The sequence below is a fragment of the Camelus ferus genome, chromosome 6, assembly GCF_009834535.1.
Source record: "Camelus ferus isolate YT-003-E chromosome 6, BCGSAC_Cfer_1.0, whole genome shotgun sequence".
NCBI classification, from domain to species: Eukaryota; Metazoa; Chordata; class Mammalia; order Artiodactyla; family Camelidae; genus Camelus; species Camelus ferus.
Genome location: NC_045701.1, coordinates 4,583,703 through 4,609,948, shown reverse-complemented (window position 1 = coordinate 4,609,948; position 26,246 = coordinate 4,583,703). Strand labels below are relative to the sequence as shown.

Sequence of the window (26,246 nt, the reverse complement as noted above, 5' to 3'; positions counted from 1 at the left end):
ATTTTTTAATTTTTAATTTTTATTTAAGTTACAGATAATATTGCAGCGTCATCACTGTATTTCTACTCCCATGGTACTTCTGGAATTTATCATCAGCAGACATATTGCATAAGTGCTACAGCTCACTGAGCTCCAAACAGGACTAGTTTTATCTTGTGTACAAAAACCCTTTCCTGCTTTCCTACTCTGAAATACAGAGCCAAACCAACAGATGGCAGACTGAGAGGGCGGGGGTGGTAATACAGAGGCAGTTACAAGAGAGCACCATGGAAAAAGAAAACAACACTAAGAACTGAAAGATACAACTTAAAAATACAAAACATTCAGCAATTCTTCAGATTTTTTTGCAAAACAATGTCATCTTGTCAATGATCAATTACTTTAAACTGAAGTGATTCTGTTAACTTGCATCTGACTTTACTGCCTTATACAGCATATCTTCAAGAGTTTTGAAAAGTTCCTCTTAATATCTCATACCATCTTGGGGAGTGATGGAAATATTAGCTACCTTGATTGTGGTGGTGGTTTCATTGGTGTATACATCTACCTAAATTCACCAAATTGATGAAGAACTACAAAACATTGATTAAGAAAATTAAAGATGACTTAAAGAAATGGAAAGATATTCCATGCTCTTGGACTGGAAGAATCAATATTGTTAAAATGGCCATACTGCCCAAGGCAATCTACAGATTTAATGAGATCCCTATCAAATTACCCATGATATATTTCACAGAACTAGAACGAATAATCCTAAAATTTATATGGAATCACAAAAGACCCAGAATTGCCAAAGCAATACTGAAGAAAAAGAATGAAGCTGGAAGAATAACCCTTCTAGACTTCAGACAATACCACAGAGCTACAGTAATCAAAACAGCATGGTACTGGCACAAAAACAGACATATGGATCAATGGAACAGAATACAGAGCCCATATATAGACCCACAGCCCTACAGTCAACTAATCTTAGACAAAGAAGGCAAGAATATACAGTGGAGAAAAGAAAGTCTCTTCAGCAAGTGAAAAGGAAGAAATACAAATGATCAATAGGCACATGAAAAAAATGCTCAAAATCACTTATTATCAGTGATTATGAAATGCAAATCAAAACTACAATTAAGAATCACCTCACACCAGCCAGAATGGCCATCATTCAAAAGTCCACAAATGACAAATGCTGGAGAGGCTGCGGAGAAAAGGGAACCCTCCTACACTGCTGGTGGTAATGTAGTTTGGTGCAGCTATTATGGAAAACAGTATGGAGATTCCTCAAAAAACTAAACATAGACTTACCGTATGATCCAGCAGTCCCAGTCCTGGACATATATCCAGAGGGAACTCTAATTCAAAAACACACATGCACCCCAATGTTCATAGCAACACTATATACAATAGCCAAGACATGGAAGCAACCTAAATGTCCACTGACAGATGACTGGATAAAGAAGTTGTGATATATTTATACAATGGAATACAACTCAGCGATAAGAAAGAATAAAATAATGCCATTTGCAGCAACATGGATGGACCTAGAGATCATCATTCTAAGTGAAATAAGCCAGAAAGAGAAAGAAAAATACCATGATATCACTCATACATGGAATCTTAAAAAAAAAAAAAAAGAAAAAAGAAAAAACATGATACTAATGAACTCATCTACAAAACAGAAACAGACTTGCAGACATAGTAAACAATCTTATGGTTACAGAGAGGAAGTGGGTGGGAAGGAATAAATTTGCGAGCTTGAGATTTGCAAATGTTAACCACTATATATAAAAATAGATAAAAAACAAATTTCTTCTGTACAGCACAGGGAACTATATTCAAAATCTTGTAATAACCTTCAATGAAAAAGAATATGAAAATGAATACACACACACACATATATATACACACCCATATATATGCATGATTGGGACATTATGCTGTACACCAGAAATTGACATGTTATAATTGACTATACTTGAATTTTTTAAAATTTCATCAAATTGTACATATGAAATATGTGTAGTTTACTGTACAGGAATCATACCACAATAAAGGTGCTAAAAATATATATATCTCAGATCAATTTAAATTAACCAAAGCAATCAAAGTATCTTCAAAATGAACAGAGGAAACAGGGGACATACTAAACTTTTATCAGCATTACACTACTGCTACATTGCATGAGCCTTTCAGAAGCTACCAAACTTTCTTTCTTCTGACTTCAAAAAAGCAAAGTGGCCTACCCCTATGCTAACCTAAAACACAATCAAAACATGATCAATATTGCTACAGCCTAACTGGTAGAAGGCTTTAATGTAAAAGACTGGTTTTAAAAAGATTACAACAGTGTTGCTATCAGAATTACAGTTTTAATCTAAATTATATTTCTTAAAATTTTTCAGTATCACAAACACTAAGAACACGCCAATTATAATAGGCCATCTTTGCCCATTCATCATGCCAAGTGTCTTCTGCTTCCAAATTAAGCAACTTTCCAGTCACTAATTTAACAGATCAAGTCCATAATACCATACAGTGCAGAAGCCCACCACTCACACTGTGGCAGTTTTGCAGAGGAACAGCAACTTTGTTTACGAGTAATCTTTCATAATAGAGGGTCTAGCAACTAGAGGTTATTCAGGGATATGTCCTTAAGCAGTTCTCTCTCCTCTGTGGAAACTTATCAAATGGAAGCTATCTACCCTGCCTCTCTCACAGAGGTGTTATGAAGATCAACTGAGAAAATGTTTACCAAACTCCTTTGAAAACTGAAAAGCTATATCCAAATGTAAGTCATTATTATTTCACTACTTGTTTGCACTCTAGACTGTTTGCAGGATAAACCTGCTCTCTAATAGCTTTGTGTTTCAAAGTCTACAAAGAAAAACTTATTTCAGGGCATAAGGATGCACTAATATGCACCTTTATATAGCATAGTTCAATCCTTACTCTAATTGTTGCTCTCTTCTAACATCTATTACCCTTCTTTGACAGAACAGAATCAGAAGCATTCTTTAAGAAGTCAAAGCAACACGTGACACCTAAAATTCTGTTTCACTGTCAGCAGGAGTTGCTGAACACCTATGTAGAATGGTCCTGCCCAAACGACGTTATTTGGATGAGATTTTAGATCAGCCAAAACCATCACAACAAGGTGAGCCGTTTCCATGCTCTGCCCACTACAATTTCTACCAACACCTGCCTTTGTTTCTGAACTCTAATCCAGGCTCCACCACTTTCTAGCTAGGTGATCTTGGGCAAGTTACTTAACCTTTCCGTGCTTCAGTTTCCTATCTTCAAAATAAACAGGTTAAATTAAACATGGTTTAAATAAGTAGTTCAGCTAGATTTTAAAAGTTCTTATAACAGTGCCTGGTGCACAATAAATGCTCAGTAAGTGCTACCCAGTATCATTCCTTTATACGTGCATCTGTCCATACAACCTCCACTAAATTACATAAATCTCTTCATCATTCTCTTTTCAAAAGAATGAGTAATTTTGAAAAATCAGAAACTATGACCATATTACTGACAAAATTTCATTATACATCACTGGATGCTTAGCTGTATAAGAAAATTCAATTATATCTTATATAAAAGATACTGGCCTCCACATGCTTTTAAACATAACACATGGATAATATAATAGTCCTAGTTTTAGATTAGGTTATCCTAGATTTCTAATGCTATCAGTTAGCAAAGCTGCTTATTTAAATTGTATCATGTAAAAATTCCCATTACCAAACAGTTTTATTGTATAGTGACTAACAGGAAAGGTCTTTAAAAGGGCGAAATTTAAAAGGAGTTCTATAAATGCGACTGTGTTAAGGAAAAAAAAAAAAAAAAAACCTTGGACAATGATGTACCCCTCCCAAAAATCAAGATCAAGAGAGACTTCACTTTTTTTTAGATTCTTTACAATTTATGGGGGGGGGGGGATTAAGTTTGTTTGTTGGTTTATAGAGGTACCAGGGATTAAACCCAGGACTTTGTGCATGCTAAGTACACACTCTACCACTGAGCTATACCCTCCCCAACAAGAGACTTTAAACCAAGAGTTTAGAGTGAGGAAAAATACCCTGTCAGAGCAAAAGCAAATATTACTATTACATTAACATCACTAACATTATAATTAGAGGACAAAGAATGTTAAACACTGCAACAAACACAAGAGCTAAACTTCAAGCTAATTTTTTACATATTACTTAGCATATCCTTGGCACAATTATATGCTCTTAATCATGTTATAAATTCTAAAACTTAACATTTCACATGTGAGTATCCAATGCAAAAAATTCACAGCATTGTTAACTGACTTAATAGTTCTCCTTTGGCTTAAAATCTTAAAAAGGCAGAATCACATAATTTAATTCAGAAATAATTTTATTCCACAGACAACTTTCTAGAGTTGCATCCCTGCCTTACTATGTGCCAGACTCTTCTAGGCACTGAAATGAACAGGACATATACAGCTCCTGCTCTCATGGAGTTTACATTCTAGTGAGGAAGACAAGTAATAAGCAAGTAGAGAAGTCATTAAATTTCAAAAAGCATATTATAAAAAATAAAGCAAGAGAGACAAGGAGAGTAGGGGCAAGGTGATCTCTACTTTCTATAGTGTGATCATTGACAATCTCTCTAAAGGAGTAGACTCTGAGAACCCCTTTGTAAGCAGACACCTGAATGATGTGAAGGAGCAAGCAGTGCAAAAACCTGAGGGAAGAGCAGAGCAAGAACAGTTATCAAGCCCTGGGAATGCACCTGGGATTATCAAAGAATATAGGAAAGTTCAGTGTAGCAGAGTGGAGTGAACAGAGGAGGTAGGCAGGGACGCACCACATGGCGGAGGACCTTTCAGGCCATGGCTAGGAATCTGGCTATTATTTTCATTGTAAAAGGAAGTCACTGAACGTATTAAACAGAGGAGTAGCCTATCTGATTGACAGTTAGAAAGATCATTCTAACTATGAAATGAAGAAAAGACTGTAGGAGGTCAAGTGAGAAAGCAGGGAAAACAATTAAGAGACTACTGTAATTATCTAACCAGGAAACGATGCTGGTTTAGACCAGAAAAATAAGGTAGAGATAACGATATCTGATCAGATTAGAAATATATTCAAAAGACAGAGCCAAGAAGATTTGCTGATAGGCTGGTTTTAGGGTACAAAGAAAAGAGAAGAATCACAGTTGACACCTAGGCTTTTGGTCTGAATGACTAGTCAAATGGTCCTGCCATTTTTGCTAAGAGCACATTCAGAGGAAATGGTGAGGATAAGACTCACAACTTCTATGTTGTGCAAATGTACCTTGAGATGCCTTTTACAGAGCCAAGTGAGATGTGGAATAAACAGATGAACTATGACACTACCTCAGGGAAGGGGTCTGAGATGAAGATATAAATACGGAAGTCAATCAACATATAGATAGTTTTTAAAGCCACCGAAATGGATACACATAGATAGGAAAAACTTTTTTGTTTAATCCTCACCTGAGTCCTGTGAGGTAATAACTATTATTATTTCCATTTTATACATCAGGAAACATGCTAAGAGATTAAAACTTATCCAACATCATTCTGCTAATAAGTGGTAGTAAGTTAGAAAACAAACAAAACAGAGCTAATTAACTATAATGACCATGACCTTTCTCAGCTGGGTTTCATCCATCTGAATCATAGAACCTGAAGTGAACATTGGAGTGAATCTTTTCTCAGTTCTCCCAAGGACAGCACATAACCACTGCCATTCTAGATGCACTGGAGAGAAGTTAATTCTTCACTTACAATTAATGCTCAAATATCCTAGAACATTAGGGTTTAGTCCTCTCATAAAATCCCAGTTGAGGAAAAACCTACACCATATGACTATTATCCTATTATTATTATTCCATTACAACTACTACTACTATTAGTAGTAGGAATCATTTAAAATAAGAGGAAAAAAGATTGGTGAACAACCAAGTTACCATCCTGTGACTTTTCATGGCCTTCTCTTTGTAACTAGTAAAATCAAGTGTTATTTGAGGTTGTTATAGCACCAAAGGTGACAAGATTACACTAGACCTTTATTGGTTCCACTTACAATCAGCACTCAGCATGTTTTCCTGAGAACATCAGTTCATCAGAAAACCACTAGAATGTAAGCTCCTCCAGGACAAGAATCTTTTTTTTTTTTCCTCATTAATGTGTTCCAGGCACCTGGAACGATGTCCTTTTGGGGAAAAGAACCTAAATTTCCAGTCTCGCAGAACTTGTCACCTTGTAAAGTGTGGGTGCTTTTCATGTTGTCTTAATTTCTTAGCACCACTAAAATCTGATGGGATTCTTCTAATCTAGAACTTTAAACTCGTCTTCCTTAAGACTGGCCTTGTTTCTTATGGAAATATAACAGGTTCCAGATACAGCCATTACTGGTCAAATAACTACCATACTATGGTGTCAATATACTGCATGTATTGTTCAAAATAACTAGCACACAACATGAACCAAAAACTACTATCTCATACATACTCTAGAGGGAAAAAATATTCTCCTTACAATTTCAGTTATCCTTTGTTAAACTCCACAAGTATTTCAGAGCACAGATACAACGAATCAATGCAGCAACTTCATTAAATGCAGAAAGTTTCAAATGAAACTGGCTAGACCAGAAATGGCATTCTAGTTTATTTCACCTGCACATAATAACCTCTATGTTTCAGTGCAATATTACTGGACAATATATTTCACTTTCAAGCTATAATAACCTGCCAATGGTAGGCATTAAGGCCTTTCCACAATCGGTTCAGGTCATTGAAATGACTGTAGGATATTTTTAAAAATCAGTCTTCTCTGGCCAAAAAATAAAAATAAAAAGCACAACAACTCATTCTTTTGGTGAGGCTGTGATGAAAACAGGTGATCTCACACATTACTAGTGGGAATGCAAAGTAGTACAACACTTCTGGAGGAAAATGTGGCAGTACCTAATAAAACTACGTATGCACGTAACCTTTGACTCAGCAATCCCACTTATAGGAATCTAACCTGAAGATACACCTCTTACAGTACAAAAATGAATATACATAGGTCATTTACTGCAACATTGTTTATAACTGCTAAATACAGAAAACCACCTAAATGCCCATACATAGAAGAATAGTTAAATAAATTAGGATACATATATAGTAGAATACTATACAGCTGTTAAAATGGAAAATATCAGAAGATGATATCTTCAAAAGAATGCACTGATTTGGAATGATTTCCAAGAGATACTATTACATAAAAAAAATAAAGTGCAAAAGAGTATCTATAACCTGCCACTCTTCATATAAGAAAGAAGGGAAGGAGAAAACAGTTTGGCAGTTCCTAAAAAAGTTATCATATGACCCAGTAATTCCACTCCTAGGTATATACCCAAGGGAACTGAAAACATATGCCCACATAAAAATTTGTATATTAATGTACATAGCAGTATTGTTCATAATAGCCAAAAAATGGAAAACCAAATGTCTATTCATTGATGCATGGATAAACAAAATACAGTATATTCGTACAATGGAATATCATTCAGCCATAAAAAGGAATGAAGTATTAATACATCCTACAGCACAGATGAACCTTGAAAACATTATGTTAAGTGAAAGAAGCCAGGCACAAAAGTCCACATATTTTATGATTCCATTTATATGAAATGGCCAGAATAGACAAATTCATAGAAACAGAAAATAGATCAGTGGTTACTAGTGACTGGGGAAGTGGGACTAGGAAGTGACTGCTAATGGATACAAGATTTCTTTTCCGGATAATGAAAATGTTCAAAAATTAGGTAGTGGTGATGGCTGCACAACCTTACAAATAAACTAAAAAATGATTTAGGGGGAGGGTATAGCTCAGCAGTAGAGTGAGTGCTTAGGATGCACAAGGTCCTGGGCTCAATCCCCAGTACTTCCACTAAAAAATAAAATAAAATAAAATAATTAATTTAAAAATACATAAAGAAACCTAATTACCTCCCCCACCAAAAAAAGAACAATGATTTATATACTTCAAAAGGGTGAGCTTTGTGGTATGTGAATTCTATCTCAATAAACAAAAGTTGTATAGGACAAAAAAAGGAATATTAAAAAAAAAAAAAAGCAAGCACACATAATCTATTCATTTGTGCAAAAAAGATAATGGAAGGATAAACCAGAAACTAAAGAAGCTGGTTACCTGGGCATGGAAAACAAGTGGGGAAGGGGAGGAGGAAGGGCAATGGGAATGGGGCAGGAGGAATAAGGAGTATTTGTCTCTGAGTGTATCTTCTAATGGAATGTTTAATAATAGTAATGTTTCATATACCAAAATAAAATCAGCCAGAATTGGGGAAACCCAAAACAGTATAAAGAGTAAGAAAAGGCAAGGAAAGGTATAGCTCGGTGATAGAATACATGCTTGGCATGCTGGAGGTCCTGGGTTCAATCCCCAGTACCTCCATTAAACAACAAATGAACCTAATTACCTACACACACACCCCCCAAAAAAAGAGTAAGAAAACAACCTAACTAAATTACAGATGAATAATACAACCACACTAAAGGAGGTGAGGAAGAAAAACTAACTTTGAAAAGCAGTATGTTGACTAGATACTATAAGGCTAAAGAAAATAAGAAAAAAACTGTATACAAATACTACACTCTAATTGGTAAATATGTTTTTCGTTAAGACTTAGCAACTGGGGACTACTTGATGTACATTCTAAAATAAGATAGTATACTATGGATAATGAATGAGAGCCAAGTTTCTCACTGTCAGGAAAAAATAAGTTACAAATAAGAAAAGGTTGAAATGAAGCTTGTGGTGCTGGACTGGAATAGAAGACATCAATATGCATTTAAATACGGTTTTTAATATAGACAGACAAATATAGAGATGTGTATATGGGTATGTGAGTGTGTTCGCTTGCATGCTCTGTCCTGTGAGGGCCAGGAGCAATGACACCCCAGTGAGCACATCTAGCATCCAGATCTTGACTTAAATTCTATTCTCCAATAAAAGGAACCAAATCTTCTTAAAGAACTGGTTGATTCCAGGACAGGTACAAGGGAAAATACAAGTTGCGCATGGAATATAGCCTGCGATGCCAGAATACAAAGAAGTACTCCAAAAAGGGTGGAGGCCAAACTGAAAGGGCTGCTAATGGCAAAAACTGGAAGAATCTGAGCAACAAAATAATGATAGTATTTGATTATAATCTGTAGAATAAAATAAATACCTATCAAATCAGACTTATAAATAATTTAGAAATAAATGACGAAGGGACATCTCTTTCTTACAGAAGAGTTCCAATAATAAATGTAAAAGGAATGAGGGAAATACAAAATCACCAGTAGGCAAACACCATAGTAATAACTGTTGCAGACAAGATCCACCAACGGTTGCTAAAATCAGTGGGAGAAAGTTTGAGAAGAAACAGTGTATCTGCATTGTCTCAAAGTATCTCTCAATTACAAAAAGAAGAATAGTAACTTTACAGTGGAGAATACAGCAGAGTTCACCTTAATAATGCAATCAAGGTTGAAATATCACTAGCAATGAGACATATCAACACCATGTACATCACTTTGTAGTTTCGTTGCAAATATATGTAACTTAGATCTAATCATGAGAAAAACATGAGACAAACACAAAATGGGAAAAATTACACAAAATAACTAGTACTCATCAAAAGTGTCAGGGTCATCAACGACAAGGAAAAACTGAGGTACTGTCACAGACTGGAGGAGGTGAGACTAGGAAGATAAGACAACTAAATGCAATGTGGGATCCTGGATTAGATTCTAGAACAGAAAAAAAATACACTGGAGAAGAACTAGTGATATTCAAATAAAGTCTGTAGTTTAGTTAATAATATTTTACCAATGAGAATTTCCTGGTTCTGATCATTGTACTATAGTTGTGTAAGTCGTCAGCATAGAGGATGCTATGTGAAGGGTATATAGGAACTCTCTGCACTATCTTAGCAACACTGCCGTAAGTCTAACATTATTTCAAAATAAGGTTAAAAATAAATAAAATCCATCAATCGATCATTTTATGCAACTGTCATATTTCCTTGCTCAGGGATCTCATTTGGAGTTTGATATTCCCATCAATTTAAAAAGCCCAGTAAGTGAGAGCAGAACAAACTAAAATCATAAAAGCCAGATCTGGCATCTAAAAAGTAAATTGTCTATGTTTTTTATACTTTATACATCTTTCAGTTGAAAAAAAATTTGCTGGCTGTTGTGACTTTACTGGCTTTGCAAATTTTAGAGGACCAATTTTTTTATATTTTCAATACCGTGAAAATCTGTGGCATGTGTCCGTAACAACACATTTCATCTGTTAAGCTGAAGTTTTATGTCCATAAAAAATTATCAATAAATTGTAGTAAGTTTGTTGTTATTACACAGTTGTCCAACCATAAAATTTAAGGTTTTTTCCTAAGTCACTTTGCTTTTATTGTAATACAAACTTCTCTCCACACTCCAAACCACAAAGTCATCATTATTAGTATTTTAAGTTCTAAAGATCTGAATTTTAAAAAATCAGCTGTTCAATGTATCCAGTCCTGTGGAGTAATTTAGTCTTTAGGGGGTGGGAATGCTTGGGACATTAGAAATGTATTATATTTATCATCTGTATTCTCTGCTAACCAACCCTGCCTAACCAACAAGTCTTCCAAAATTCCTTTAATCAAATAGGATTTTCAGATGTTTATATTAATAAACAGATTCAGAGACACATTTACATTTGCTTTCTCCTCCATGCACCACCAGGATGCCTGCACTGGGAGTGGAATACATGACCAGCAAATGAATGGGTAAGTGTCACATGCAAACAGCATGACTAGAAATTTAAGAAGCAAAGTGATAAGAACCTTAGGGAAAGCAAAATTCATAAAAGTTTAGAATTACAAGAGGCCTTAATAGGCCATTTGATCCATTCCAATGACAACCTCAGATAGATGACAATCTATCCTATTTTTAAAAGCCTCCACATTTCCAGCCTCCCTAGGTGTCTCATTCTGCCATCTAATCCTGTCATGTGATTTGGGAGAAATATTACAAGACTATTCTTTGCCCTACCTAATGCTTTCTTTTCTCAAATAGTATAACAATACATTTCAACTCACTTCCAAGATTTATGAATGTGTATAGATGCTTACTACACATGCATATATATATATATATATATATATATGCACGCATACAGGCACCTAGGACACTCAATTTTACTTGTATAAACACACAGTATAGAAATGTACATAATCAGGGGGGTGGGTATAGTTCAAGTGGTAGAGTGCATGCTTAGCTGGGTTCAATCTCCAGTACCTCCATTAAAAAAATAATTAAATAGACAGACCTAATTACCTCCCCACTCCCCCACCCTCAAGCCAAAAAAAGAAAAGAAACCTACATAATCAAAGGCACATCCTATCTCAATCAGAAAGCACTATGAATGTTCATGTATGACTGAAGCATTGTGCCGTACGCCAGAAATTGAAACATTGTAAACTGACTATATACTTCAATAAAAATATACATATACAAAATATTTTTAAATAAAGAAAGCACTATAAAATAATGTCACATGATTTTGGTCTAAAAATAACTAACAGAAATCAATGTTACAAAACCTTGAGATAAACAGGTTTCTTCCCACAATGAATAATTATAGTTTATTTGCTTTCCACAAACACTACTTCTTTTCAGTACCCACCAGAGGCAGAATTGTAAAAATACATATGTACTATATCCAAGAAGATTGTAATTTTTAATGTTATATTTTCCAAAACCATTTAGCTAACAATCCTTTTGGAAGAGGTCCCAATGAAAGAAACAGTGATGACAGTCTACAGCCAGTGATAATGAACAAGTAACCAATTTTAATCAAGCAGGCCAAAGAAGTGACTCAAATAAAACAAATCATTTTGCAAGTCTCAATCAAGGATGAGCCAAATACTATTTAAAAATATTAAATGTCTGTTAGGAATTACACCAAAATGTTAACCATGAAATGCTACCTCTGGAAATGGAATTACAAGGATAGATTTGTTCAAATTTGGTATTCCTATTATTCTGAGTAGCCATATTTTCCACAGTATTAAAGACATTATTTTTAAACTGAGGCAAATTCTGACCCTGTGTTTCATAGCTCTCGAGGATGCACATCATGTCTTTTACATAACCTCCTGGGAGAGATGGTACCAGCTCCGGTCCTCCTCGTGTCTCCAAGGAACCTGCCACCCATCACAAAAAAAGGTTTCACCATGTTCCTCGGGACAGCTCCTGTCATCATCCTCCTCATCTCATCCCAGAGACTAAACAATGCAGCTCGTCTCCCCTCCTGGTAGCAGAAGCTTTAAAAATTTTATAAAGCCTGAAGATTTGGAGAAAGGTTTACCAGATGATGAGCTGCCCCCACCCAAAAGCAGAGGAAAGAGGAAAGACAAGCCGTCCCAACCTCCATCCCTCAAAAGGCGGCTGGGGACGGGGGCACCGGGGTCGCGACTCTCCTCAGATCCTGAACCAGTTGGACCGCCACCCTACCCCCCAGTCCGAGCCCCGGCCGGGGGCGGGGCTCTCGTTAGCGGATAAAGGGGTGGGGGAGAAGGTCAGAGACGCGACCCCCTAGGGTCGAGGGACAGGTACAGCAAGCCGCTGGAGGGGCGGGTCCATTCGCCCTCTCGGGCGAGCGGCACCGCTTCTACCGCGGCTCCTCCGTACGCGCCCAGGCGGCGAGAGGCCTCTGGGGCCAGAGAGCCGCACGGCGCCGGGAGGATTTCCTCAGGCCTCGCCTGCCGCCCACCCGGGACCCCGGTGGCCCCGCTCTGAGGCAGCCCCCGAACGGCCACGGCCGGCCTTGCCCGGCCGGCGGGGCGCACGCACAGTCGGCCAGGAGGGCAGAAGAGGAGGCGTTACCATACGCGGCTCCAGAGCTGGCGGGGGTGGGGCGCGGCTCCAGCGACCCGAACCCGGCTCGGCAGCGGCTGCGGTGGCCGCGTCCTTTATTTTTGCTGCAGCAGCGGCGACTTGTCAAAGGAAAAGACGTAAGAGGCGGCGGCAGCCGCGGCAGGCGAGTCTCGCGGGATTTGGGTGGAACTCTCGCGCAGTCTGAAGTCCTCGCCCCGCCCCCCAGGCACTGCGCGGGAGGCCAGTGGGGCTGGGGGAGGAGCACCGGGTCGAGGTTGCCGGAGGACAGGAAAAGGGACGGGGATTTTTGAAGGGGGTGGGGAGCCTGGTTTCTGGAGACACCCCGCCACTGCACAGCGCTCGCCTTCCAGCCCTCGCCGAGTCCGAACAGCCCCATCCGTCCGCGGGGATCGGACTCCGTCTATGAGGCACAATTGAGGGCGTTTCACAAAGGGCTGTGAGGAGTCGGGGGCTGGCCAGCGCGCCCCGTTTCCCTCGTGGTGGGCCTGGAAGACCCCACCGCCCGGCGTCTTGGTGCCGCGGGACGAAGCGACGCACGGAGAAGCTGGCTGCAGGGGCCGGGCGGCCACACCTCTTTATCTCGGACGCGCGCCACGCGCTCTGCGCTCTTTATCGCACACAACACCCGGCCCTGTACTTCTGGCAGGTCAAGTTCAGTCACGTGAAACCGTGTCACTAGACTGACTTCTGTCTTATTCACGTATTTGCCCTGCAGGACTGCCAAAACCCTGCATATGCTGGGGCCTGCAACTCCTCTTCAGCTGAGGAACACGGAGGTAAGTCGTCCTTTGGATGACTTACATCCTTGGTCTTGACCTCGACCTCTACAATGAAGTCCCGTGAGTGGAGAAACCCTAACTGGCTTAGTCATCATGGTATTCCCAGCACCTAACACCGGTCCAGGTGCTCTTTAAATTGTTGAAGGACTACACCTGTCCCCGTCTTGCTTCTGTGCCTGTTCTTACTCCTAAAATCCGCAATTCTAGCCATCTTCCTGGTGTCCTTCGTTGAAAATATTATAAGGAGTACCGATGATGTGTAATTGACTGAGGTCATGGAGCCCTCCAGAAGTTCACAATCTAATTGAGGACATATGAGGAATACACAACATACAAGCCATGTATGTATCACTAATGTAAAGAATTATGGTATAGGTAGATGAAGGAGTGCTTGCCCCGTGGATGTATGTGGAGTTAAACTGGATATATGAGAGGCAGTTTAGCCCAGGAGTTATGTAACTCATTGTCAAATAATTTGTTTCACTGTCAGACATAGGTGAGAATTCTGGAATCACGCTTACCAAGTGTATGACTTTGGACAAGGTGCTTGACCTCTCTGAACCTCAGGTCCTTATCTGTCAACTTAAAAAGTCAGGTCTTATTATCACAGGGTTCCTGTGAGGAGTGAAATAATATGTAAAGCTCCTAGCACATATTAATTACTCATTAAATGCTAGGCCTCAATATGTGTGTAACTTTCAAGTTTCTCCGTGTAAAATGTGTGTCTATGTCTGGTAAACTAGATGTGAGGGACTGGGTATAAATGGAGTGATGTCATTGTTGCTAGAGCTTTATGATCTGGGTATTGTGTGTGACACTGAAACAAGGTTAACAAGCATCCTCGTCATTCTCATTTTAACTTACTGATGATGTAGGCATCTTGGCCACTCAGAGCACCCCATGACACTTCCATTTTTCTTGGATTTGTAAAAATATACTACTTTTGCCTGTTCTCTTTCAAGAAAAGAACTTTGCTTATTTTAAAGGCCAACTGAGAGGTTCCCTCCTTTGCCCTCTCCTTAGCTTCCACCCTCAGGGCAGTATGGAAGTAAGAATTGAATACAATGAGTCCAATTGCATACAATTATCAAATATAGTTAATGTCACCAAGCAAGCCCTAAATACTTTCCACCCTCACCTTGACCATTCCATCCCTTCCCTGAATACTTAATACTTAATCTTTAATACCTAAATCAACGTCTGCTGGAGTCACCATCATTCACCAAACTCTACCAGTTCATTTTATACAGATTTCCCTGGAGAAAAATGTTGGAGATGGGAGAGGGGAGTGGGGAGAAAGGGCAATCTCAAGGTCAAGAGCTCAGCATTGTAAACCCTTGCCCTGCTAGTCCTCTGAGCTATGCACTCTGGCCACACCAGTCAGCTACATCTTTCCTCACACACACACATCATCCCCACCTCAGGCTAAATATTCCACAATCCTACATCTCAGCCAGGAGGTCCCGGACAGAGGAAGTGGAGAATCAATAGAAAAAAAATGTTTTTTCATATTTCATCTGCATATAGGAAATATATGGCTCCTAAATAAAAAGTAGGGCTAAGTCAGAGGTGAAAGGAACCTAAGAGGAGTGAAGTGTAGAGGCTGAACAGGGAGAAAGTTACAAGGATTCCGGGAGTAAGTTTGTTTTGCCTTTGGCACTTGGCTCAGGAAACAAACAACTTCAGTATCCAGAAAACGGTTCCAGAGCAGGAATTCACAGTCAGGTGTCCTGGCTTCTCCTGAAATTGCAACCTATTTGCCCTCAGGTTACACAGTCTTTCTGAACCTCTTCTCACAGCTGTAAATAGAGCTAATACTGGGTATCTTGCCTGCATCAGAGTATCATGGGAGTCAAATAACAGAAAAGTACTTGTGAACCTGAAACTCTATAAATGTGAGACATTATTTTGGTCTATTTATTCACTCATTTAACAGATCTTTGTTGAATGCCTATCATAATCCAGGTACTTGTGCAAGACACTAAATATACTAAGTTGAGCAAGCTTTAATACCTGCCTTCAAGGAGCTTATGGGCTAATGGGAAGAGATAGGGAAGAAAATAGGTAATTATAATACTATGTGAGGAGATTGCAAGTGACAAGGGTATGGGGAGAAGGATCAAGGGAGTGAGAGGAAGGACAGAGCTAAACACTTCTTGGAGAAGGAGGTTTAGAAGGAGAGCATGCATACATAATGAGGATCCAGCCCATTTCATAAAGAGTGATTCGTAAATCAACTCAAAAATAACTTCAACAAATTGCTCTGTTGTGGGTTGTGAATTCTGCTTTGTTCTAATAAAACTCACATCTCCTAAGCCATTAGAGAAGAGTCTTTGAAGTGGAGTCATTGTATATATCCATTAGCTTTGAAGAAAGATGGAATTAATGGAGGGAAAAATCAGTGGTATCTTAATTAGAAACATTTTGTTCTTACAGCTTGTGTTTAAACACCAGAAAAAGAGAATAAATTCTACCTCACAAACTTGGTCCCCAAGAGTTCCCTTCAGCCAGTCTTTCTGATCCAGGTAATACTGCATATCAGAGGCCAAGAAGCTTTTCCAAAATGTAAAACCATACGTTATTTTTATTTTTGTGTTTATTTATACTCTACTTAACAAAAAGACTTCAAGATAGATATTAGCACTTTGTTCTTAATCATGTTTCCCCACAAAGAAGCTCCAAGAAAGTGTATATATCATTCAGTCAGTTCTCACATTCTTGGTACCTACTGTTTGTAAGACGTCATGCTAGGACTATCGACTGTACAGAGTAGGTCCATGCCCTCTCAGGTCCTGAAAACTGAAGACGGAGGTAAATATCCATGAAAACATAGCTAAATAATCAACAGTGTGGATTCCATCCTTCTGTATTTTTTATTAGTTGAGTTAGCAAAATTGTAAAGTTAGGCCCCTACTTCTGAAATTTTTTACTGAACTGCTCCACCAGAGAAGCAGGATACAAAGGAATGACAAGATGTTCATTGTAACTTGTTATTTATAGATGTGTGATAGGTATTTTAGTAGGTCCTCTGGAATACATCATCCTTTAAAGAGAGTGTAACCATTGCAATTTTCTCTGGATACAAGTAAAATTTGAAACTGACCAAACCCAAAGACCAATTTAAATTATTCTGGAAGACAAAGTCTTGCACAAAAAAAAGTAGCCATCAATAAAAAAACAGTATGATATGAGCTAAAAGACTAGTGCAGAAAATAAATATTCTCAGAATTCTGAAAAGAGATTTCTTAGACAGAGAATTTCATCCAGGTGATAGAATTTGAGAGGGAAGCTGACAGCTAAATGAAAAAGTTACATATTCTGTTTAACAATGTATTCTCAAAACACTAACCTCCAAGACACAGAAATTGCCTAGAATTTTTGTTAAATGTACCTACATATGAGAACACACTGATTACTTCTTTCCTCTTTAACGAATAATTGATCTGCCAAAGAGTTTGAAGGGAAGCAGGGATACTAAAAATAGGACCACTAGATTGGCAGGTAGTTCTTTTGCAGGTAGAGCCTCTTCTTGCTGAATGCAAACCTTATCGAGTTCCGACTTGAAATCCATATTCTAAGTGAAATATCACATGTACCAGGGCAACTCACTATCTCAAAAGTATTAACTTCCCTCACTAGTTCCTTAAGGCTGCAATGCAATAACAATTTTTAGGTAAATTAACTTATAGTTTGTGAGTAATGTTTCATCAAAACACAACTGCCTGAGGCAGACAGAGATGAACATTTTCTCACTCAGCAGCAGGGAATAACAGAATGTTGATGTTGAGGAAAGAAAACAAAGCTACAAGGAAATACGTGTGGCTACAATGAGGAGAAAGGAAGAAGGGAACTAACATGTATCTGGAGCTACCCATGCCAGGCACAGCGGTAGCTCAGTGGGAACAAAATGAACAAGGCAAATCTTTGTTCTGGAAAGAAAATAGTAGAGGGAGTGTATATACAAATAATTATGACACAAGTTATAAAGGACTGGGGAGCTTAGAAGAGGGATAGTTGAATTCCAGCTGGTTGGATCAGAGAAAGTTCATGAGAAATGGGGCCTTGAAGATTGAGTGGTTAGTCTTGGACATGTAAGAATGTGGAACATTCTAAGCACAAAGAACTGCATAAGCTGAAGTGTGCTTGGGGTCAGCAGGCAGTCCATGTTCGTTGTGACTATGCGGTATTTATGTTATCCAGGACTCCTGGTTGCAAGTGACAGAAACTTGCAACCTGAACTTGCTTGGCAAAATGAAGGAGAAGAATTAGCTTAAGGAGTCCAAAAAAGTGTTGACCAGTCAACGTAAAGTGGTGGGGAGGGCTGGGGTGGGTGGGGTGGGCAATGAACCAAGGCCTCAGGAACTAGTGGAACGAGGAACTTCAGCACCACCAGGATTCTTTTGTTTCATCTTTGCTTCCTTTTTTGCATTGGCTTCACTTTCTCTCAAGACTTTCTCTCAAGGGCTTTCTTCATATATCAGCACCCCCAAGTTTTACATCTTACTATTTCCACCGTTAGAAAGGGACTACTACTCTTAATTCAAGTTTGAAATGAAGGGGAAAGAAGTGCTGATTGGCCAGGCTGGGATCAGTGCCCATGCCTAGAACAATCCCAGGGGGCCAAGAGGAAGGGCAGGGCGTGCCATAGATGTACACCATAGTACTCACTAATGGTATGAGAAGTAGGGGATGGATCTGGAAAAGCAGAGTCTTGTAAGGCTGTGCTCTGGGAGTTGGTAAGGACTGAAGTTGGCATCAACACAAGGAGCAGATCAGAAGATCAGGAAGGGGAGGAAGCGTTTTGGTCCAAAATTATGGTGAACATTCACTAGACCATCAGGTTAAAATAGGGTTGAAACTTTTCTCATTGTTCAAATTGATTCATATTTTGTCATTTATATCAAAATGTTATAAAACATAATAGGTCTCTCACATTGACTTTGCACATTGCACAGCAAGATCTAGGATCCTTATTCAATCTTCTAGCTGGGTGACTTCAGGTGGGTATCTTAGCCAACCTGAAAAATAATAGTATAACAACAGCTAACATCTATTGAATCCAGATGTTCTAAGTACTTTTCAAACATTACTTCATTTATTCCTCAAAACAACCTTACACGGCTCTATAAATCTGTGGTGATAATCCCCATTCACAGGATTATTGTAAAGATTGGTGAAGCCATGGAAGATGCAGAGACCATTTGCCTGGTGCACAGCCAGCACTCAATATATCATTATTTTTAATTATATCCCTCCCAGAAGAGGAGACTCCCCTCATTTCCTGATTGCCTTGGGCACCAGAAGCTGATACTTTGAGAAAATGAAGACAAACAGAAGGGAAGAACTCTATGACCCCTTGTCTCTGACATAGAAGGGTTAAGTAGGCTTGATTTAATAGGGGCTAAAATAAGCCAGGAATTAAAATATTACAAAATAACTAAAAAGTGGGATATTGAGAAATGTGATTGTGGAATGCCAACTGAATGACTTTGGACTAGGTTTTTCTTCCTTCCTTTTTCAAAGGACAGACGTTCCCCTGAAAAAAGATTCATCTTTATAGCTGATCTAAAGAGCCATTTGAAATTTCTCTTCTCTTTGACCTGAACACTGTCAAACAACTGGGATTATTCAACCAAGGAAAGGAACTGACATTCACCAAGAAAGACCAATGTGCCTGCGCTCACTCCTGAGCTCTCAAGATAACGTTAATATCTTTTACCCCCATTGCCATCCAGGAAGGTGAATATTTTCTCTGCATTATGCAGATAAGGAACCTGAGGCTGAGAGTTTAGAAGTGACTTGGTGCCTGTCACCAAATAGTAAGTAGCAAGGCTGAGATTCAAACACAAGTCTGTCTGACTTCAGAGTCTACAATACAAAATAGTAAGTCCCACTTCCTTACCAGGGAGAGTTGCTCAAGGCAGGGATACTGCCTGTATCTTCAACAACACCTGGGCTCCAGGCTGCATGCTCTTTCCAGACACTGTCATAGCATCAAAAACATATCCGCCCTCTCCTACTCTTTACCATAGCGCTATTGTGTCCTAAAGTGTGCTCATCCCTCTAGTTAACACATTTTGAACACATTTTTGCATTCTGAATCGGACTTCCTAGGAGTATTGCAATGATACTTAAGAAATAAATCAAATGATGGAATTTTCAGAACCTGGAAGAGGGGGATGGATCAGACAGGCCAGAGACACATAGGCCTCTGAGAACTCCCCGGGCTGTGCCATGTAGCTCTTCACCCCAACCCCCAGCCCCAGCTGTGAGTTCCCTGAGAGCGGAGCCTGGGGCTGCCGTGTTCAGTGCCTGGGAATCAACAAACACATAGCAAATTAATAAATGAACGATACCTGAAATATATGACTTCCCCTAACTTCAGGCTCACCCAGCAAATGTACCAACTGTTCCAGGTAACAGGATTTTTATCTTCCTTTGGCAGAATGTTCCTTCCTATCCCCTCCCTCAGTGAGCTCTGCCAACCCTCAAACAAGGCCACAGTGAACCATGTCTTAGTGAATGACAGTGGACCCCACCATTGTTATGAGATACGGAATAAAGCTTTTAAGAGCATTGAGAGAATGAGGAACAGGTTTGCCCGTGTGTGGAGGTCAGTGTGAGTTACTGCAGACACCCGAAGCGATCACCAAATATCCAACAAAACCATGAGTTCCTTGAGAAATATTCAAGACAGAATAGTTAAGATCGTTTTGAGGACCTATAGATAGGCAAATGAACACTTGGTTACAAACCAAAGCAGTAGACATAAAAAGGGACTTTGTTGGTTCATAAAACTGAAAATTCCATTGATAGATCAAGCTTTAGAAATGGCTGGATGCAGGTAATCAAACAAGATCATCAGGGACTTTATGTCTCACATTCTGTCCCTAGACCCTGCATTCCTCTGGGATGGCTTCATTCCCAAAGCAGCTCTCTGCCTATAGAAAAGAGGCATGGTACCTAGCAGCCCCAGACTTATGTTTTCCTTAGAGCTCACTCTCTCTCTCTTTTTTAAAGACAACAAAATAAAACAAAAACAAAAACAGAAGCAAAATGCATAGCACAATCTAAGGTGAACATTCTTGTCACCACCATCAGATCAAGAAATAGAATCTTGCCCTCTACTTCAGAAGCCCCATCCTTGGATACCTTCCCAATCACAGCCCTCCTTACATCCTGGTTTTTATAATAATCACCCAAACGTACATCCCTAAACCGGACTTTAGTCTTGCCCATTCTCCTAGTTGATACATCAGTAAATCTCTTTCAACTCATACCTCGCCCTCTCTCCCTTTACTTAATCTGTTGAAGAATCCTTTTGACTTGTACAACTTTCCACAGTCTAGATTTTGCTGATTGCACACTCGTGGTGCAGTTCAACATGTTTCTCTGTCCTCTAAGTTTCCTGCAAACATGGAGCTGCCTCCAGAGACTGGATTAGACTCAGATAAGGTCCCTTTGGCAAGACTACAAGCAGTGTTTGGCAAGACCACAGGAGGCACACAACGTCTGGTTGTCTCCCTTTTTAAGATGTGAACATCTACTGATGCCTAATGTATATATCTACTAATTCATTGAGGGTTGCCTAATGATGATGTTTTTATTCAAGGGCTAGCAAACTGTGGCCTATGTCAAACTTCCTCTCTTTTTAAAGAATAAAATAATGCCACTTGCAGCAGCATGGATGGACCTGGAGATTATCATACTAAATGAAGTAAGCCAGAGAAAGAAAAATACCATATCATATCACTTATATGTGGAATCTAAAAAAGTGACCCAGATGAACTTATTTACAAAACCGACTCACAGACATAGAAAACAAACTTATGGTTACCAGGGCGGGAAACGGAGGGTGGGATAAATTTGCAGTCCGAGATTTGCGAATATTGACTACTATACATAAAATAGATAAACAACAAGGTTGTACTGTATAGCACAGGGAACTACATTTAATATCTTGTAATAGCCTGTAGTGAAAATGAATATGAAAAGGAAAATATATATGTATATGTATAACTGAATCACTATGCTGTACATCAGAAATTAACACAACATTATAAACCGACTATACTTCAATTAAAAAAAAACCCTCCCTGTTTTTATAAATGAAGTTTTATTGTCAGAAAGTGACAATCAGGCCTGGAAAGAGAATTCCATCTCATTTTATGGACCAGGCTTCCAATCCCCTCTGAGGTCCTGGAATCTCCCTGGGAACAGGTTAGAGTGCAGGTTCCCAAAACTCACAGAATGTACAGACTTTCATCCTTCTCCTGTCTCAAGGCCCCTCCCTTGACTCTCTCCTTCCAACTGTACCACCCTAAAACACTTATCTCTCCCTCCAGAATAATCCCCTCCAAAGAACTTAAACTTTTGAAAACCAAACCTAGGACAGCAGGCTGCCCTGGGTAACTTCCTCTTTTAGCCCCATAGCTCAAGCTTCCTCTGAGATGTGAAGCTCAAAGCCTGTCTGCCTTCTTCGAATTGGGGTGGGGGGAGGAGGAAATCCAAAAAATAAACAAATAAATGGCTGTTATTCTTTCTAATTCTTCCACAACAGCAAAAGCAAAATACAACATCTTAATACATTTTCCTGCCACAACTTCTGGGCTATCATATACAAAAGAAAGTGTTATCTGGTTATTCTATATCTTTTGTAAATCCCCTTTTCTTACAAATAATTGGGAAATCATTCAACTTTTCTGAACGAAAATGGGAAATGTAGCAAAAGGACCCAAGAACAGGAGTAGCGTGGCCTCACTCACGAGGAATGAGAGCCAGGACTGGGACAGCTGCTCTGTGCACCTTCAGACCTCACAGTACCCCCACCCTGCCTCTTGTTGTGTATCTGCTTCATTCTTCTTTCTTTGCAAAACATCTCTCCTTGTTTCCTGTCCTTGTGGCAGAAAACAACCACCCTGTGGCTCCCTTTTCTATCTCTTCTCAGCTCAAAAGTCCTACAGATATTCACTGGTATCTCTGTCGACTGAAATAAATGCACAGCCTAAAAGTTGAGAGTTATGTTTTATTTGGCGGGGGGTTACTCGAGCTGGTATGACAGCCTCTCTCAGATCGCTCTGAGGGACTGCTCGGAAGAGGTAGGGGAGGAGCTAAGATATATAGGAGCTTTACAACAAAGACCAGGTAGTTGGAACAATAAAAGGTTACTTGTTAACTAAAGAAAACCAGGCATCTCAAGTTAGAGAATTTAGTGCTTTTCTATGTAGGGGAGGAAGCAAACATTTGGGCTCATTGAATTCATTCCTTTGGCAAGCATCTAGCTATCTAGGGCCAGTATCTTGTCCGTTCTTATTCTAAGTCCCCTCAGAGTGCACCACTGTGAGTGGCCGCAGAGGCTGGGCTGCAGGCTTGTCTTCACTGCAGGGTGGCGGCAGCCGCTGATGACTTGATGGTTTCAGCATTGTTTACTGATATGGTTTGCAATATTTTTCATTCACATCTCAAAGGCCACAGTTTCTAGATGAACAAATCTGCTGGCTTCACCTCTGGAGTTTGCAGACATCCATTCCACTTATCTCCTATTGGCCAGAACTTAATCGTATGTCTCCACCTTAGCTGTATGGGAGGCTGGCTTATGTGGTCTGTAACTGGGTGGTCATAGGCTCTGTGCAATCTATTACTAAAAGGAAGAAGGGGGAAATAGTGTCTAGAGGTAGCTAGCTGTCTCCGCCACACAGTCCATATCAAATGCTTACTTGTTTAAGACAAAGATGGGTGTGGCACCTCCTGGAGATAAGGCTAAAGAAATACCATTGGTCTAGCTAAAGAAAGAGAAACGCACGCCAACAGGAAGCAGAACTGTACCTTCTCTTTGTAGAATGTATTCACAAAAATGGGATTCTCAGATCAATTTCCTTACAGCTCTATTGAGATATAACTGACATATAACATTGTGCAAGTTTACGGCATACAGTGTGTTCATTTGATACACTCATGTATCACAGTTATTCAGCTACAAGAAAGAAGGATATCCTGCCATTTGTGACAACAGGGATGGACCTTGAGGACATTATACTAAGTGCAATAAATCAGACAAAGAAAGACAAATACTGTATGATGTCACTTATATGTGGAATTGTGGACAAATAATTGTCACCTGGCATTTCAGTCAACAAAGGATGTTGCGGCCATAAAACCATCAGCCACTGCAGTCGCCCCCGATGGTGCACCCTGAGGGGAATTCAGGATGGGGGAAAACAGGATGCTGGCCCTGGATAGTTGGGGTGCACGTCAAAGGAATGGTTTTAATAAGCTCAGACTCTTGCCTCTTCCCATATATAGAAAAGCACTAAATTCTTTAACTTGAGATGTCTGTTTTTATCACTAGCAATAATTTTTTGATGTTTGACTTCATGTATTGTTTTGCTTTTTTCCAGAAAGAACTCCTATATATCCTGGCTTTTCCCTTACCTCTTTGGAACAGTTCCTCAAAGCTCCCTGAGAGGCTGGCTCCAGGGCTATAGTCCTCAGTAATGCCCCAAATAAAACATAATTCTCAACTTTTAGGATGTGCACTTTTCCCGCATTAGATTTTAGATTAGAAAAACTCTAACAAAGCCTAACTCATAGAAACAGAGCATAGAATGGTGTCTACCAGGGAATGGGGAATGGGGGGAAGGGGGTAATGGCTGTCAAAGGTACAAACTTCCAATTTGAGGATGTATACTTTTGGGGGATGTAATGTACAGCACTGTGACTCTAGTTAACAATACTGTACTGTATACTCGAAAGTTGCTGAGAGAGTAAATCTTAAATATTCTCCCCACAAAAGAAATGGTAATTATGTGATGCAGTAAAGGTGTTCTCAGATTAATGTTAATCCATATGGCCAGATTACTTTCCCAAAAGGTAGTAATAATTCCCATTTCTATCAGCTGACTATAAGAGTGCCTCTTCTCCCAGTCTGACAAGCACTGCTTGTTACCAGCGTTTTCAAGTTCTACCACTCAAATGGATGAAGGAGAGTGTCTCACTGTTCTATTATGCATTTCCCTAGCTACAAGCGAGTTTGTGTTTCATCTCGGTTTTAAGCAGGGTAAGTATGTTTCCTGTTTGCTGCTTCGTGCACATCAGCCTGTAGCATCCTCTTAACCCACCTCCGTTTGCAAGCCTTGAGAGTGAGCACAGTTGCACCTCTCAGTCTCAGCGGCTGCGCCACTCCCTGTGCATTGGTGCAGCCTTCCTGGAAAACAGTTTGCCGAAATGAACTGTTCTGCCTTTAACCCAGCAACCCCTCTTCTGGGAATCTGTCTTATAGAAATAATCTAAACTGTAAGAGAAAGCTATAACCACAAAAATGTTCATTTCGGCATTATTTATAACTGAAGGATTCTAACAAGCCAACAGGTTTTAACCAGGGTTGGGCAAACTATGGTATGCTGAAATCCTAAATCTATTAAAATGATCATCATGAAGACTGTGGAATAACATGCAAATTACTCATGACATAAAATATGCATAGAGGATGCAGCCTGATATTGCATGCCCAGCTCTTGCCTGTTAAACTGCCCCTCCCCCTGTTGAGTGGCAATCACAGATTCTCCCAATCCCTGCCTGTAGGAGTGGGCGTGTGCCACCACCAGCCCAGACAATCATGATGCCCCTTCCCACTGTCCACAATGGCTTCTCCAGGGGGAAGGCATGTGACCCATGGAAGGTCAATCAGAGTCTCAGCATGATACTTTGTCTTCCTCTGGGATCAAGAGCTGTTAAGGACCACAGAATTCTAACCGTGCTATTGGCTGTTCTTCCCACAACATAAGAGAGCTCCCTGGGTATTGAAGCCGCATGGAAGAAAGCAGAGCCAGGGCGTGGAGAGACACAGGACCCTAACAGCATCATTTGACCACGTGAATCTAGCTATTCCAAAAGCCAGTGCACATCCCAGTTACTGAACCAACAAATATCCTTTTCTTTTTTTTAACTTAAGCTACTTCGAGTTGGGTTTTGGTTACTCCAACCAAGAATCTTGACTAACACAATGTGTGTATAAGAGAAAGTTTAGAAGGAAATGCACAAAAGCATGATCGTGTTAGGCTGAGGGAATTACGGAATTTTCCTCTATACTTTCTATTGTTTGTGATATCCTTTTTTAATTTCAAAAAATTATTTAAGAAGTGCACTTTCTTGGAGCCCACTGCAGCTGAAAATGATCATATTTCATGGTCCACCCCTATATGTAGATCAGAGAAGTTTTTTAGAAACTTGCCCAAGGTCATACAGCTGAAAGGCTGAGATGCAAACTCAGGCCTGCCTCCTCCAAAGCCTTACAAATCAGTCTTCTTCCTCATTCGGAGGAAAAATGTCATGGGCATAAGTGTAAAGAAATATATAATTATTCCACTGTATTTGATAGCACTCTTGTAATAGTTGGCACTTTGGAAAATTAATTTTTAGCATATATATTAATCGTTTCAGTTTTATTATATATATTATATTCACTTCCTATTGCTCCTGTAACAAATCACCACAAATTTAGTGGCATAAAATAACACACTTATTGACAGCAAGACAAAT

At 39.5% G+C, this 26,246-nt stretch overlaps 1 protein-coding gene across 10 annotated transcripts in view; it reads right to left on the bottom strand.

Moving 5' to 3' along the window:
- HERC1 (HECT and RLD domain containing E3 ubiquitin protein ligase family member 1) overlaps positions 1-13,084 on the bottom strand; it is a 174,669-nt gene extending 161,585 nt beyond the window's left edge. For 6 of the 10 annotated variants that reach the window (XM_032480982.1, XM_032480981.1, XM_032480986.1 and 3 more), the window contains exon 1: positions 12,919-13,084. The gene's annotated coding sequence lies outside the window, so the exon portion shown is untranslated. Of the gene's footprint in view, positions 1-12,885 lie in introns of all 10 variants that reach the window. The other 4 variants (XM_032480987.1, XM_032480991.1, XM_032480983.1 and 1 more) reach the window with 3 other exon arrangements.
- Between the last annotated feature and the right edge of the window lie 13,162 nt (positions 13,085-26,246).